Source organism: Triticum aestivum, chromosome 1B (assembly GCF_018294505.1).
Source record: "Triticum aestivum cultivar Chinese Spring chromosome 1B, IWGSC CS RefSeq v2.1, whole genome shotgun sequence".
Taxonomy (NCBI): Eukaryota; Viridiplantae; Streptophyta; class Magnoliopsida; order Poales; family Poaceae; genus Triticum; species Triticum aestivum.
The window spans coordinates 641,736,849-641,755,044 of NC_057795.1; positions in this window are offsets into that span (position 1 = coordinate 641,736,849).

An 18,196-nucleotide genomic window follows, 5' to 3' on the forward strand; every position below is an offset into this window, starting at 1 on the left:
CAACACCAAGAGCATGAAGCTCGCCGCATGCACAACAACATGGATGACACACCAGACGATGGGCAGGGGCGGATGAATGGCAGCGAAGGGCTCTACGAAGAGGCGAAGTCGATTGTGGTACGGGGTGGATGGGAGGCGATGGGAGAATTGAAGCAAAACTCAGAGGTCAAAACAGAGGGCAAAGGAAACACCATACGGACATGAAGGGGATGCAGACCGCGCCATCAACATGGAAGAGCGGCGTGAGAGCGCCGCCGCAGTCGTGGCCGGATGAACCGACAGAGATTTCTCCCCATCCCCAAGTCCAACGAGGAGGAGGAGGAGGCAGTACAGCGCCACCATGATGGGACACGGCGCCCGTTGGCGTCACCGCTGGGAGCCGGCGGCCGCCGGCACGGATTTCTCCATGCCTCACTAGTAGAAAACATGGCTTTGGTTCGGCCAGAAAAGAGCATTAATCCCGGTTGCATTACGAACCGGGACTAATGTGAGCATTAGTCCCGGTTCGAGCGGCTAGGGCACCGTACATGCATTAGTCCCGGTTCAAATGGGACCTTTAGTCCCGGTTGGTGCCACGAACCGGGACTAAAGGGTGCGATGCCCATTAGTACCGGTTCGTGGCACCAACCGGTACTAAAGGTTAGACCTTTAGTCCAGGTTCAAGCAACCAACCGGTACTAATGGGGTTTGAGGCATTAGTATCGGTTCGTGGCACGAACCGGTACTAACAGTCCCATTTTCAAACTCTAACCCCCCCTATCGCCTTTTCAGTTTTATAAAAAAAAAAGAAAATGATAAAAACTTCAAAAATTAAAATCCTTCCAGATGTACTTATGTTACTACATGTACTAGTTAGGAAAATTTAAAAACTTAAATTTGGACATGTTTTGCAAAAAGTGTAGGGAAAATGTAAAACGGCTATAACTTTTGCATACGATGTCAGAAAAAAATGTATAATATATCAAAATGTTCAGCACGAAAATCCGCATCCGATTTTGACGGCCTACAACCTGTTTGGAAATTTTTAGAATCCTCAGATTCTAAAAGGAAAAAAGTTATGCTCAAATTTCAGTTTTTTTTATTTTCATTAAATCTGGTCAAACTATGGTAAAACTACTTATTCAAGAAGTATTAGTGTTACTAATTAATTATTTTCAAGAATATTAGTGTTACTAAATAATTATTTTAGTTTTTTTTTAAATTTTGGTCAAATCTGGTCAAACTGTGGTCAAACTATGGTCAAACTACTTACTCAAGAAATATTAGTGTTACTAAATAATTATTTCAGTTTTTTTGAATTTTGATGAAATCTGGTCAAACTGTGGCCAAACTACTTATTCAAGAAATATTAGTGTTACTAAATAATTATTTTTTAGAACAATAGTTTCAAACTCAAACAGTGAAACGTGTGACTTCATGCTCAAACTAAATTCCTGAGGGTTAACAGGATTGACATCTTACTATTGTCAGGAAAACAACAAGTGCAGACTTGGAAACGAGGGAGAATAGAACCCGGAAGTTAAGCGTGGTCAGGCTGGGGTAGTGAGAGGATGGGTGACCGTCCGGAAAGTCAGATGCTTTAGAATGATGAGGGGTGATTAGAGAATAGAGGTTAAATTGAGCAGTGGTGAGGGGTGATTACAGATTAAATTGGAAAATAATTCAGAAATTTGAAAACTGATTTTTTTTTAAAAAAAATACAATTTTTTCCGTAAAAATACCTTTAGTCCCGGTTGGTAACACCAACTGGGACTAAAGGTGGAGCTCCAGCAGCGGCCACGTGGACGGCCGTTTAGTCCCGGTTCGTGTAAGAACCGGGACTAAAGGGGGGAGGCTTTAGTAACGACCCTTTAGTCCCGGTTCCAGAACCGGGACTAAAGACCCTTATGAACCGTGACAATAGGCCCTTTTTCTACTAGTGCCTCCTCACACCCTCCACCACCACCACACCCAAACTCCGACTGACCGGACATATATAGAGGATTCAATCCGACAGCCCTGAGAAAGGAGCACCCCCAGACGAGCAGATCTGCGACGAGAAGCGACAGATCGGAGATTAGCGCATTCGCGCGCACCCACCACCGGGCAGCACCCGAGGACGAGACGGGGGCACATGCTCACCCAGCCCGCGCGAGCACGGGACGGGGGGGGGGGGCAGTGTCGGCTCGATCTGACGAGCAACACGGGAGCTACCCCCATCGACGACGACGAGCTGAGTGGTGCAGTAGCTACCGACAGAGGGCCAGCACACGCCGTCCGGCGGGCACTGGCGGCCCCGGGCGGGAAGATGTGGGAGGCGGATTTTGGATCTTGGGAGGAGGCTGATGTCGCAGGCGGAGAGCAGAGCATGGCCTTGCCGCCACCGTCCACCGCGGGACCGGCCCGACGGCCTCCTTCGGCTCCGATGATGCAGGGGGCCGCCTTGATCTGGCGATGGTGGATGCGAAGGGGAGCACCGGACGGCGAGGCAGGGGTGGGCTTGGATTGAAGTGGGAGAGGTCGCCGCCCGGTTTCCGGAGCTGGCCTTCGCCGCCGCCGGTGCCGGTCACCGGCGGCGGCGGCAGAGTGGTGGTGGAGGTGGACCTGGCGGCTAGGGTTGGGGTTGCCCCGGTGTCGCCCTGCGGAGCGACACGGGAGCGAAGGGAAAGGAAATGATCTTGATTCCGACAAAAAATAATCTGCCTTTAGTAAAAGTATTGACAAGTCAAGTTCTTTGATCCCAGTCTTGACGGTGATCTGGAGGCACCTGTCGACGACTGAGGGTTTGATGTTGCCATAAGTGGGAAGTATAAGTGTAAGTTCAAGTGTCTCCACCTTAATCCCATTGTTGTGATGGTTTTCAAGAATCTGGTCTACTTTTTTTATGATACAGGCTTCTTGTTCTTTCAATGTTTTATCAGCCAATTCAAGTGTATGTTGGTTGAGTACAAGGTTGAAATAGCATCTCCAGGAACGTAGAAATCCACGACACACGCAGGCAGCACGAGCAGCGTCCTTTACTGTCAAGAGGGAGTGTATACAATGTATAATATCCAGCAGAATCGAGGTTGACAAGTTCAACAGTAGAGATTGGAACTGCTAGTAGCTAACTGCAGCTAGTAGTATTTTATTTTTGAGCAACAAATCATATTTATATAGCTTCCTAATTTATGCATGTACTTTGCATCAAGGCCTGCAATGGATGATAACTGTTCATCAATAGAGCTGAGAGCTAATAAGTACTCACTCTAATATGGGGAACGAGAGAGTGTTAGAAGTATAATTATGTTTAAGTTAGAGATTAGAAGTTTGAGATAGGATTGGTTTAAACCATGTATGTCTTGCACTCTGCTCCAAGTCTTCTCCTTAAATTGTACTCCCTCTGTAAACTAATATAAGAGCGTTTAGATCACTAAAGTAGTTATCTAAATGCTTTTATATTAGTTTACGGAGGGAGTACTATCTATGTCAATGTTTTCGCCGGAGATGTGTGTTAAATTACATATTCTGAACATTTAATGTTCACAACTTGAAATTGTCACAAAAGTCGTTGTATTATAGTGGTAAGTATTCTGGCCTGTCACGCAGGTGACCCGGGTTCGATCCCCGGCAACGGCGTTTCTCTTTTTTTTCTTTCTTTGCCTCTTTTTTTCTTTCTGTTTCTGCACTTCTACAACAACCGCGTCAGCATTTTCATCCGTCCTAGCCAAAACATGTTACAGTTCGTCAAATAGGTCATGAAAATGCAAGCCCGGCACAATCAATTTCGTGCATGCACATGTTCCCTGCGTAAACATAAGCATCCTGTTAGTCAGTTATAAAATGTCACTGATAATTTGCGCTTTCTTGCTGTACTTAATAACCATGTTCCGAAGCTTAGGTGCACTTGCGGTAACTGAATGATTTGTGATTTCTTGCTGTAAACGAATCCATGTTCCAAATGCTTCAATATATCATGGTAATGCAACCGCTTTGCACACTCACATGTGGTCGGTTCCTACTTAATCTAGAACCTGATTTTTCATGTGTCCGCCAGTGATCCAACTCATTTTGTGAAATTGCTGAAACAGAGGAGGATGAACACCTTGACTGTTCCTACTGTTGGAAATATGAGCAATTTACCGAATGATTTTATTAACAGAAACACTAGATAAAGCATGACTAAAATAGCAGAGATAAAACAAGTCATGCGATCTGACAGAGAGAAGGTAAATAGCATCTGCATATATGAACTGTAACCAAACATATCTAGAGCAGACAGTAGAGCAAATTGCATATATGAAATAGAATTTAACATATCTAGGTCAAACACTAGAACAAGGAACGGTGGCAGGACCTCTAACAGAAAGAGGAATAACACGTACGGGACAGCAGCAGCAGCAGTAGCACTAGACTTGGGGTCGACATCCTTTCGAGCCATGTCGTCGAAGAGGTTGTCGATGTCGGGTAAGTAGTCGTCGTAGTTCGAGGCGTCCGTGACGAAGATGTCAGTAGTCACGCGGAGCGCTCCCCATAAACCTTATCACCCTTCTCCCGTACAGGACTCAAAGAGGTGCGGTTTCGGAGGCCTACGGTCCCAACCTGCGGTGCACGCCGCAAGCCGGGATGGGGAAGATCATGGCAGTAGCGCAGTGCTCAGGAACTCGGTGGCGAGAGTCTTCTGTGTGTATCTCTGGAGAGGAGCGATCTCCCTTTTATAGGCACAGGAGAAGAAGGCGAGAGGCTGCGCCGGAAAATGAAAGGGTGCAGGGTTTGTATTCAATATCCACTATAGCAAAATCTTTCCAGCTCCCGAGTGACCTTTGTATACCCGTAGTGCGTGGCAAAAATTTGACCCATTAGTGTTCTAAGTTCAAAAGTCAAGCTTCAACTTTCTGGTCATGCGCACAGAGGTCTGAAGTATCAAAAGGTAAACTAAATCAGCATGCTCAAACTGTGTTTAAAGTTATCATTTGATATTTTCAGTGAATAATACTCTCTCCGTCCCATAATATAAAAGTGTTTTTACACTAGTGTATTGTAAAAAACGCTTTTATATTATGGGATAAATGGAGTAGAATGAAAGGACAAACAATCTTCTTATAGAAATCGTTATAATTTTTTTTGTCCTCATTATAGGATCTCTGCTTTGCCATTGCATCCTGCGCGCTCCTATGCACCTGCAGTCCGATTTAAAAGATTGGAAAGAAGCGGCGATACATGGCCTCGCCAGCGTCAAAGCGTTGCGCTACTCTCTACCTAGACGCTAACTCTCGGAGTGCATGCAAGCAACTAGTGCTAGAAACAGTCTTTAGTGATAAACGTGACAGGATCTTAAGCCTAGCATTTAGATCACCTTATGCACGATGTGAAAATTAGATATTGGTAGAATTGGCTGAGAGTAGCCAATGGCTGCACCTTGGGGTCACCAGTAGTGAAGAGATGGCCGGGGAAGAAGAGGCAGTAGGGAGATGGACGTCCAGGGAGCCGACGGCACAGCCCTACGGTGGCCGGTGGAGGAGATGGCCTTCACATACCTCAACACATCTCCGGGATCAGCAGTTTGGTGGTTTAGATCATGGTTTTGTTATCCATAATAACAACCCTCCCCCCCTCCCCCCCTTTCTTTATATATGTGTGTGTTGGGTGCATGGGACCAAAACCAAATGTAAACGTGTGGTGTGCTTCCGATCATTGCACGCCTAGGGTCAAAAGGCTCCCCCTTTTTGCTCACAGTTTGTTTCAACTGTAGATCAATTTCAACATTCTCCCCTTGATTGTATGGTTAACAAACATCACAAGCCCATTCTTAATAGAAATAACATTGCCAAAGTAAGGTGTTGCAATGGTCAATCAAGTGTCATTAAACCTTAATTCCTATAGTACACCTTGATAGAAATGCGCACCCAGGGAGCTCGGATCCTGAATAATTCTACACGATTGTCTTGCTAATTGGGCTAGATTAAATGATTTTAAGTCTCTGAATCCTAGTCCATCCAAATATTTGGGCTTTGTCATGACTTTCCAAGAGACTCGTGTTGGTTTTCTCCGACCTTCTTTACATCCCCACTAGAACTTCCTGAAGATAGAATTTAGATGTTCGCAAAGCCCTCTTGGAAGTTTAAAGCATCCCATAGAATATACCGCGATTTCTTGAGCAACCGATTTGATTAGAATATGCTTTGCACATGATGATAACAACTTTCCCATCGAACCTTCTCCCAAATGATCACCACCCCTTACTAAAGGTTAGCCCTGTAGTACCGGTTGTGCCACGAACTGGGACTAAAGGGGCTCGTGGGGCCCCGGCCTGACGCCAGCCTGCCACCACCCCTTTAGTACCGGTTTATGGCACGAACCGGTACTACAGGTTCAACACGAACCGGCATTAATGCATAGCCGTTCGAACCGGGACTAATGGTACCATTGGTACCGGGTCAAAATTGAACATGAACCGGGACTAAAGGGGTCTGACCTATAGTCCCGGTTGGAAACACAAACCGGGACTAAAGGGCCCATTTTCAAACTCTACCCCCCCCCCCCTCCGGATCGCCTTTTCAGTTTTGTAAAAAACAGAAGAAAATGATAAAAACTTTAAAAAATAAAAATCCTTCGAGATGTAGTTATGTTACTGCATCTACTAGTTAGGAAAATTGAAAAAGTGAAATTTGGACATGTTTTGCAAAAAAAGTGTTATGAAAATGTAAAACGGACATATCTTTTGCATACGATGTCGAAAAAACCTGCATAATATATCAAAAAAATCAGCACGAAAATCCGCATCCGATTTTGACGGCCTACGGCCTGTTTGCAATTTTTTAGAATCCTCAAATTCTAAAAGGAAAAAAGATATGCTCAAATTTAAGCTTTTTAAATTTTGGTTGTGGTCAAACTACTATTTAAGAAATATTAGTGTTACTAAAATAATTATTCAAGAATAATATTAGTGTTACTAAATAATTATTTCATTTTTTTGAATTTTGGTCAAATCTGGTCAAACTTTGGTCAAACTTTGGTGAAACTATGGTCAAACTACTTATTCAAAAAATATTGGCGTTCGTCAATAATTATTATTTTTTAAAATAATAGTTTCAAACTCAAACGGTGAAACGTGTGAGCTAATGCTCAAGCTAAACTCATGAGAGTTAATAGGATTGACAACTTACATTTGTCAGGAAAACAACAAGTGTAGACTTGGGAAAGTAGGGGGAATAGAACTCCGAAGTTAAGCATGCTCAGGCTGGGGTAGTGAGAGGATGGGTGACCGGTCGGGAAGTTAGATGATTTGGAATGAGTGATCCACACTTAAGCTATTAAGAGGGGTGATTAGAGACTAAATCATCAAATAATTCAAAAAATTTAAAATAAAAAATCATTTTTTTCCAATTTTTTTTTTAAAAAATCAAAAAAAAAACCTTTGGTACCAGTTGTTGTTACCAACCGGTACTAAAGGTGCCCCATACCACGGCGCGAGCTCACGCCACGTGGTGGGCCTTTAGTGGCGGTTCGTGCCAAACCAATACTAAGGGGGGGGGCTTTAGTCTCCACACCGTCGGCGCTGATTCCCCACGCCCCGGGCACCCGCATGTCCGGCGGGACCGGGTACTCGACCTCGAAGAGGAGCCGAGCTTCGTCCTCGTGAAGGTGGCAGCGGCCGAAGCTGTTCGCAGCCGCGCCGTCGCCTGGGAAGCGCTCGGCCATGCTTTGAACTGGAGACAGTGAGAGGAGAGGAAGGAAGGGGGAGAAATGGCGCGTCGGCGGTGGAGGCTCTGTGTGTGTCTCCGGCGCGGTGGGGGTTGGCTTATATAGGCGGAGGTGCCACGTACGCGTGGCCGCCGCGTGTATGCGTGGCGGGCGAGGGGACGCGCGTCGTCCGGTCTTCACTTCGCCGCCCGTGAGGCATCAATGGAGGCTGACCGGCGCGGTAGCTTTGGCATTGATTCGCCACGGGAAACGAGACAATGAGGATGACGAAGCGGCGAGAAGAGAGACGAGTCACTGGCAAGGAGGGTCTGTGTAACATCCCAAAATTCTAAATTTTGGAATGTTATAAACAAATAGATAGATTTGATTGATTGCTTGATTGATTGACTGAAAGTGAGTGAATTCGAAACTTTTTGAAAGTTAAATGAGAGGGAATAAAAGGACTTTCCCAAACTTTCATATTGGTTTTCTGATCTTCGTGAATTCAAATTCTTTTCATCACAAAACCCCGGAGAGAAGATGACATGACTTCTTCCATTTATTTAAATGACAAGGGGTGTTGAGAATATTTGAATTTCATTTGGAAATATCCCAATTCTGAAACTTTATGCGACTCAATGATTTTCACGAGAGAAGATAAAATGACTTCTTCAAATTATATGAAATATGAGTTGGGAGTTTCAAAGAATTAAATTCAAAGCCCCTTTGAATTTATTTTCAATTTGGAATAGATCATCATGCATATTTTATTTTCTTGCATTTTGGTCGATCCTAGAAATTTCACGCAACTCAAGGACCCTTGGAGAGAGTTGGAGATTTCGTTATTTTCATATTTGAGAGTTTTCTCGAATTGAAAAGAGGATCATTTGATTTATTTATTTCATCTTCAATTATTTTTCCGTTATCAAAAATATAAGAGAGGGAATAATATGACTTTCCCAAATTTAGGAAAATGAAGATTTAATAAATAGATCAAATTTTGTTTGCCGGAGTTTTATTTGCATTTTATTTGGATAGGGAAAAATGCGTGTTTTCAAAATTGCTTTTTAGGCCCGGAGTAAAGTTCATTTTGTTCGACTCATTTTTAGGAGTCGGGGAAAATTTACTTTATTAATTTTGGAGTTCGTTTAGATTTTCTTTTATTTATTTTTCTGCGCGCGAGACCGTTTAAAAAAAAAAATCCGCAGCGCCTTGGGCCAAAGGCCCAAGCCACTAGCCGCCGGCCGGCCAAGAGGCCATAGCGCGCGTGCACCAGGGAGCCGCCGCTTCCTTCTTTTGCCTAGTCCTAGTAGGACTCTTGTCCTATGTTCGTTTATTCCGTATCTATTTCTAGATCTTTTCCTCTTGTTTCCTAATCCTAATCTATTTCTTGTCCCCTACCCCAAGCAAAACCCTCCCCTCCCCAATATAAATACCCAAGCACCCCCCCCTCTAAACACATCAAACCAACACCTCTCCTCTCCTCTCCGCCGCCCCACGCCGCGCCGCCACACCCACGCCGCGCCGCCGCACCACCCAAGCCGCGCCTCACCCCGCGCCTCTCACCCGCGCCGCCGCCCTTGTGCATCGCCGCCGCGCCCAACGCCGCCCAACCCCGCGCCCTAGTGCCGCCACCGCCGCCATGCGTCACCGCGCCGCCGCCGCCCTGCGTCAACGCCGCCGTCGCCGCCGTTCGCCGGAGGTACCGCGCCGCGTCTCTTCTTTCCCTCGGTTCGGTTTTTCTTATAAACCGTTCCGATTCTTTTCTTCTCTACCGATTCGTTTTCTTTCCGATTTTTCGCTAAACCGTTCCGGTGTTCTAGATCGGTTTTTCGTTTCGATCTCTTTTCCGAAAACCCTAGATTGGTTTTCGTTCTTCTTTCGGACCGTTCGTCTCAACGAACGTGATCACCGATTATTTCCCGGTTAACGACGTCTGTTCGTATAACCGTTCTTCTTTTTCTTCTCGTCGGATTTATTCCGCGATCGCGATCTCAGATCCGATCTTCGTTCTAGTTTATCTTCTCGCTCGTTTATCGGAATCAGGTGATTCAAGCGCCTGGAGTTTCATCTCGAAACCGCCGTTTCGTCTAATCAACTTGAACAAGCTTTTGCTACAGTAAAATTTTGACCTAGATTCAACTTGCTAGAACCGAGTTGTTTTCTTCCGCCGTTTGTTTTTCGTCGTTTGTTCGGCTCGTTCTTTCTTTGCAACCGGAGTTCTTAAGTTGAACTTTCTGGTTCGTTCTCTTGTTCGATTTTTCCCTGTGCATTAGATGAGTACTTATTGTGTGGTTACTATTGCTTGCCTACGATAGATCGACCGGAGTGTGACGATTAGATCTATCAAGAGTTTTGAGTGCGAATCATCTTCATCAACATTGCAGGCAAGTAACACTTGATCATATCTTTCCTACTACCCAGTTTTATTGCATTAGATCAAACCCTCAAACACTTGCATTGTTTAGGATCTAATTAAATTGTGGGATGGGAAGTAGAATGAGGTAGTACCTATTACCTGTTACTTATGAAACCTTGGGAGTTACTTCTACGTTTGCTTATTATGCTATGCTATGCTAGTAGACGTGGATTGGGTGAGTGATATCCATGGCAGATGTGAGATTGATAATTTTAATGGTTTATCTAAGGTGGCAACTTAAACACACATCTGGGTGGATTGAGGCACCTGATGTCTATCAGGACTTGCCTGTTTTTTTTGGACCGCCACCCAGGCTCAAAGGGATCATAAGATCTTTCATGCTAGAAACTTCCGTGTGCAGCCACATGCTACTATGGGCTCTAGCATAGTTGACTAAGTTGTGCGAACTCTTACGGGGTGGACTAGCAGATGTAGGGGATGTAGGTGTACCGGTCTACCCCACATGTAAGGTGCTAGTGCTTCTGAAAGACTATGTCTCGGTCATCCGTTTCTCAAACACCATGTAGTGCGAGAAACCAAACGGAGGCGATCGAGTCATGTGGGGAAAAGTGCGCAAACCTCTGCAGAGTAACAAACTAATCATGATTAGCCGTGTCCCCGGTTATGGACAACTTGAGTATCTAGTACTTGAATATCATGTGAATCTCAACATGTTACTCTAATTAAATGTTGTTGGGTTTTAATGAGTACTTTTAATTGGGATTGAGGATGCTGTCAACCATTCTCAATGTTTAACAACCACCATGATAGTTAAACAAATTTATTCCTTTGAAGTAGGGAAAAATTGGCTTTTCGCAAAAACTGTAACCATAGAGCTTTCCACCAGCCATATATGCATGTAGTATAGCCTATTCTTTCATTACTCTCTATGTGTTACATTGCCAGCATATTCCATGTGCTGACCCGTTTTCGGGCTGCAACTTTTCATGTTGCAGACTTTTCAGACGACGAGTAAGTGGTACGTTAGGGTTACGATTTCCTATACTCAACTTTGCCGTTGGTGTTGATGGGAATCCACAACCTTGTTGCTTCCGCTATATTTTGGATTGAGGTAATAGTTTTTACGTTACTTTATACATGTGATTTACCTCTGTTATAAATCCTTCGAGTACTGTGTGTGTCAGCATACTGATCCAGGGATGACACATAAGCACAGAGACTTGATCCATTCGGGTCGGGTCGCTACAAGATGGTATCAGAGCACATGTTGACTGTAGGACGTGACCCTAGAAACTGGCAAGCCAATAGCAAAGATTTTTCTCTACAACTTTCCCTTTCAAAAGATCTTTTACCTCTCTTCTCTTCTGAGTTTATTCAAATATTCCCTTTTTAGTGAGACCATACCCCTTTTCCCTTTTGACCACTCGAAGATTTGACTGATGAGACCACTCCAAGGAGACAAGATATCGGACAACTAAGACCATTTGGAATGAAGAGGATTTTACCGTGTAAATGGAAACTACAACTGTTGAAGACTCCGAAGACTTGGAGAATTTGAAGGCTCTGAAGAATTCCCAAATTTGTATGACCCAGGAAGGCTACCTTTATGGAACCTGGCAGACTATGGAAGTTATCAATACCGAGATCAAGGTGTATCGGAGAAAGACCGGAGCATGGAGAGTTAGTAACTCAAAGTTTTGTCAAGAGAACCCTAAGGCAGGAGTTATTAACTCATGGAAATGACAAGAGCAAAAAAAAACACGGCTATCCATGATGTTATCGCCCGCCTATGCTATTGTCACCGTGCGGAGTTAAGCATGCAGATGCATGGAAGGATTGGATGGTAGAAAGCTGATGGAGCATCTATCTGCAAACGTTGGAGTGTTAACCTTAGCTGGTGTATTCACCAGGATCTGGAGTGTTACATCAGGAAGTTAAGATGGACCTACAAGAAGCAATATTTGACAATAAGGCAATTGGTGAAGAACTCAGGACCCAGAAGCTGAAAGTAGACAAGATGAAGGAGCAAAACATCGAGATACCGGAGATTTGACAGTAACTGAAGGACAGTAGGATCATGGATCATGTCAAGGATGTTGAAACCGGCAGTTGGAACGTAACTCCAGAAATATTGAAGGACGTCGCGAGAGACTTCGCGTCAACAGAGATGATCTGGCAAAAGAACTTGAGCAGGACAAGCACGATTGGAAGAAGCCATCGGAGACATGAACATGACTTGAAGAGTTTGACGACTTTGAAGATCTATTGACCTTTAGAAGACCAAACCCCTGTTACATACATACGTTAGATGCGACGATTGTGAGCTGTCATTTGTTTGATGTTTTTTCGACAGCCACAATAAAATCTGTCTTTTCAAAACTTTTTTTTGTATTGAGTGCATCCCTCTCGATCTCTCTTATCCCACCCCAAACCCATGGACCCAATAGAGGATGAATGGAGATGAGCTTGTACTCTCTGGACCGATGAGTCAATGGGAGATGGACCGATGGATTCAGAACATGAGGATCACATGGAGAATAACCCTATAGCCGGAAAGGATATGACCCAGCACGCTCTTCCATTCTTTGAAAGAAGTGTTGCTACCTGGTGGAGGATGTACCAAACCATCAACAGATGACAAGGAGTAACTACTTGGGAAGAATTTAAGTTGACTTTGCTAAAGTCTCGGTTTGTGACCCAGAAGTTGAAGCCTTATGGAAAAGATATGAAGAAACCTTGTGCGTACAAGCTCTGTGGAGAAATAGGACACAACCATAAAGAAAAGAAGGACGAATACCCTCATAAGTAGAGGATTATCAAAGGAGTTAGCCGAGGATTTTCAGGGAACTTCGATTGGAGATTGTTCCCAAAGGTTTTGTTGCAGCAATGGAAGTTCAGTTTACATTGTTGGAAAAGATCCGTGAAGCTCAGAAGGATGACAAAGAGATTGCTGAGGTAAAAGAGAGGATGAGCAAAGGAAAGGCCAAAGGTTTTCATAAGGATGAACACGACACCTTATGGTTTGAGAATAGTGTATATGTGCCAATAATGCAAAGATCAGGAAGTTAATACTTCAGGAGGCTCATGACTCACCATACTTGATTCGCCCTGGAAACACCAAGATGTATTTGGATTTGAAGGAGTGTTTCTGGTGGACTGGTATGAAGGAGGATATTACGGAGTATGTAGTCGTAAGTGATGTATGTCAGAGAAAGTAAAAGCAGAGCATCAGAAGTCAGCAGGATTATTGCAGCCTATGCTAATACCTGAATGGAAGCAGGATAAGCTTGGCATGGATTTCATTACCAGATTTCCCAGAACCCGAACGGGATATGATTCTATCTGGGTAATAGTTTATTCGCTTGATCAAAGTGGCTCGCTTTATCCCAGAGAAAACCACCTATACAAGTGCGAAGTTGGCCAAGATATATATTTGAGAAAGGATCGTATGTCTGCATGGAGTTCCGAGGACCATCGTAGAGGAACGCAGTTTACCTCAAAGTTTTGGAATCAGCTGCACCAGACTTTGGGTACTAGGCTAGAGTTCAGTACAGCCTTTCATCCGCAGACAGATGGATAAATCAAGAGAGTCAATCAGATTTTGGAGGACATGTTGAGAGCGTGTGCGCTAGATTATGGATCTAGTAGTGATGATAATTTACCTCACGCGGAGTTTCTCATTCAAGAATAGCTACCAAGTCAGTTTGAAGATGGCCCCTTTTTGAAGCTTTGTATGGGAGAAAGAGCCAGACACCGTTGATGTGGGATGAAGTTGGAGACCGTCAGTTGTTTGGACCAAATGTGATCAAGGAGTGAGAAGAGAATGTTAAGTTGCTTCGAGATAGACTGAAGGTAGCTCAGTCCAGGCAGAAGAGTTATGCAGACTAAAAAAACGCAAGGAGGTAGTCTATGAAATCGGAGACAGAGCATATCTTTGTGTGCCAGCTCTGCGAGGAGTTAAACGATTTGGAGTTAAGGGAAAGTTAGCCCCGAGATTTGTAGGACCATACCAAGTATTGGAGCGTATGGGAGAAGTTACCAACAAGTTGGAGTCACCCGAAGGACTGTCAGGAGTTCATGATGTGTTTCACGATTCCCAGTTGAAGAAGTGTCATGCAGAGATGGCCAATATTTCCTTGTAAGGACGCTTGACCCTGGAAAGGATAATGATGTTCCACGAAGTGGAGTATGGATTTCATAAGTATAAGTTTTATCACGGTATGTGGGACATCCCACGAGGATGAAGAGATGAAGTGTTATTGGATATAAAGGAGGTATGATGTTGGAAATATGGATCAATGGAAATTCCATGAAGAGTCTGAGTAATCATGTCCCCGTTTGGTGCAAATATAAGGAAAAGAGACAGTACATTGGATGGATTTTAAGTATGCCAGGAAGTTGGATGTTGGGATAATGATCAGTTGCCCAGATGATGAGTTCAAGATTTGCAAGTGATGAGATGGGCCATAACCCACAGGCCCCAGGACCTGCCAAGAAGCAAGCACACTCTTGCTGAAGGAAAAACCCTGGAAGAAGTTACGACTTGTATCAACCGACGATTCTATAGGAGTTTACGCAAAACCTGAGAGTTGTTAAGTAACGATAGATGTTTGTTTGGCTTGCAGAATCAATGGATTTTCCGAACTTGGTTCGTCGACAAGAAGAATTCTGCAATGCTTGTGAGGATGACCGAGTGTTAGAATGCGAGATTCGCTAAACCATGTACAAGGAAATGATTTGGGTGCGGGATGGATTGATCACCATACCGACTTACTCTTATTATTCGCTTTGCTATATGGGATGGTAAATCTGAGTGACTTACCTATAGTGGAGAGACGACGATCAAAACCTTGTTTGAACCTTAGAAAGGTATAGGTATTTTTTCCCTTGTACACGGCAGTTGTTGCCAACCGTAGGTTATACGGTGAGGTTCAACCCAGACCCTTTCCTGCAGGAGAAACCATAAATTGTTGACCACCACGAGATATCGATAGTTGTTTAGCATTGGCGTCAGACCCGTCAGCTATGAAGACCCAGTTTCGGGATAACCTTACCAAGATGAAAGGACAAAGGAATTGAGGAAAAGGTTATGCCACTACCGGAAGAGCCCAGAGAAGGGATTATCCTTAATATCTGAGAAGACTGACACTGTCAACGATAAGGATGGAGTATATGAGTTTTGATGGAACCGTAACAATGTTTCTAAGGGTGGTAGCACCCGAGACCTCGGAGATGATCGATGGACTTTGAGAAGACCCCAAACCCTAACCTATTCTTTCTAGCCTCTCCGAATCTCGAGGACGAGATTCATTTTAAGGGTGGTAGTTTGTAACATCCCAAAATTCTAAATTTTGGAATGTTATAAACAAATAGATAGATTTGATTGATTGTTTGATTGATTGCTGAAAGTGAGTGAATTCGAAACTTTTTGAAAGTTAAATGAGAGGGAATAAAAGGACTTTCCCAAACTTTCATATTGGTTTTCTGATCTTCGTGAATTCAAATTCTTTTCAACACAAAACCCCGGAGAGAAGATGACATGACTTCTTCCATTTATTTAAATGACAAGGGGTGTTGAGAATATTTGAATTTCATTTGGAAATATTCCAATTCTGAAACTTTATGCGACTCAATGATTTTCACGAGAGAAGATAAAATGACTTCTTCAAATTATATGAAATATGAGTTGGGAGTTTCAAAGAATTAAATTCAAAGCCCCTTTGAATTTATTTTCAATTTGGAATAGATCATCATGCATATTTTATTTTCTTGCATTTTGGTCGATCCTAGAAATTTCACGCAACTCAAGGACCCTTGGAGAGAGTTGGAGATTTCGTTATTTTCATATTTGAGAGTTTTCTCGAATTGAAAAGAGGATCATTTGATTTATTTATTTCATCTTCAATTATTTTTCCGTTATCAAAAATATAAGAGAGGGAATAATATGACTTTCCCAAATTTAGGAAAATGAAGATTTAATAAATAGATCAAATTTTGTTTGCCGGAGTTTTATTTGCATTTTATTCGGATAGGGAAAAATGCGCGTTTTCAAAATTTTATTTTAGGTCCGGAGTAAAGTTCATTTTGTTCGGCTCATTTTTAGGAGTCGGGGAAAATTTACTTTATTAATTTTGGAGTTCGTTTAGATTTTCTTTTATTTATTTTTCTGCGCGCGAGACCGTTTAAAAAAAAAAATCCGCAGCGCATTGGGCCAAAGGCCCAAGCCACTAGCCGCCGGCCGGCCAAGAGGCCATAGCGCGCGTGCACCAGGGAGCCGCCGCTTCCTTCTTTTGCCTAGTCCTAGTAGGACTCTTGTCCTATGTTCGTTTATTCCGTATCTATTTCTAGATCTTTTCCTCTTGTTTCCTAATCCTAATCTATTTCTTGTCCCCTACCCCAAGCAAAACCCTCCCCTCCCCAATATAAATACCCAAGCACCCCCCCCCTCTAAACACATCAAACCAACACCTCTCCTCTCCTCTCCGCCGCCCCACGCCGCGCCGCCACACCCACGCCGCGCCGCCGCACCACCCAAGCCGCGCCTCACCCCGCGCCTCTCACCCGCGCCGCCGCCCTTGTGCATCGCCGCCGCGCCCAACGCCGCCCAACCCCGCGCCCTAGTGCCGCCACCGCCACCATGCGTCACCGCGCCGCCGCCGCCCTGCGTCAACGCCGCCGTCGCCGCCGTTCGCCGGAGGTACCGCGCCGCGTCTCTTCTTTCCCTCGGTTCGGTTTTTCTTATAAACCGTTCCGATTCTTTTCTTCTCTACCGATTCGTTTTCTTTCCGATTTTTCGCTAAACCGTTCCGGTGTTCTAGATCGGTTTTTCGTTTCGATCTCTTTTCCGAAAACCCTAGATTGGTTTTCGTTCTTCTTTCGGACCGTTCGTCTCAACGAACGTGATCACCGATTATTTCCCGGTTAACGACGTCTGTTCGTATAACCGTTCTTCTTTTTCTTCTCGTCGGATTTATTCCGCGATCGCGATCTCAGATCCGATCTTCGTTCTAGTTTATCTTCTCGCTCGTTTATCGGAATCAGGTGATTCAAGCGCCTGGAGTTTCATCTCGAAACCGCCGTTTCGTCTAATCAACTTGAACAAGCTTTTGCTACAGTAAAATTTTGACCTAGATTCAACTTGCTAGAACCGAGTTGTTTTCTTCCGCCGTTTGTTTTTCGTCGTTTGTTCGGCTCGTTCTTTCTTTGCAACCGGAGTTCTTAAGTTGAACTTTCTGGTTCGTTCTCTTGTTCGATTTTTCCCTGTGCATTAGATGAGTACTTATTGTGTGGTTACTATTGCTTGCCTACGATAGATTGACCGGAGTATGACGATTAGATCTATCAAGAGTTTTGAGTGCGAATCATCTTCATCAACATTGCAGGCAAGTAACACTTGATCATATCTTTCCTACTACCCAGTTTTATTGCATTAGATCAAACCCTCAAACACTTGCATTGTTAGGATCTAATTAAATTGTGGGATGGGAAGTAGAATGAGGTAGTACCTATTACCTGTTACTTATGAAACCTTGGGAGTTACTTCTACGTTTGCTTATTATGCTATGCTATGCTAGTAGACGTGGATTGGGTGAGTGATATCCATGACAGATGTGAGATTGATAATTTTAATGGTTTATCTAAGGTGGCAACTTAAACACACATCTGGGTGGATTGAGGCACCTGATGTCTATCAGGACTTGCCTGTTTTTTTTTGGACCGCCACCCAGGCTCAAAGGGATCATAAGATTTTCATGCTAGAAACTTCCGTGTGCAGCCACATGCTACTATGGGCTCTAGCATAGTTGACTAAGTTGTGCGAACTCTTACGGGGTGGACTAGCAGATGTAGGGGATGTAGGTGTACCGGTTTACCCCACATGTAAGGTGCTAGCGCTTCTGAAAGACTATGTCTCGGTCATCCGTCTTCTCAAACACCATGTAGTGCGAGAAACCAAACGGAGGCGATCGAGTCTTGTGGGAAAAGTGCGCAAACCTCTGCAGAGTAACAAACTAATCATGATTAGCCGTGTCCCCGGTTATGGACATTTGAGTATCTAGTTCTTGGATTATCCTGTTGATCTCAACACGTTACTTATTATAATTTGTTTGGGTTTAATGAGTACTTTTAATTGGGATTGAGAATGCTGTCAACCATTCTCAATGTTTCACAACCACC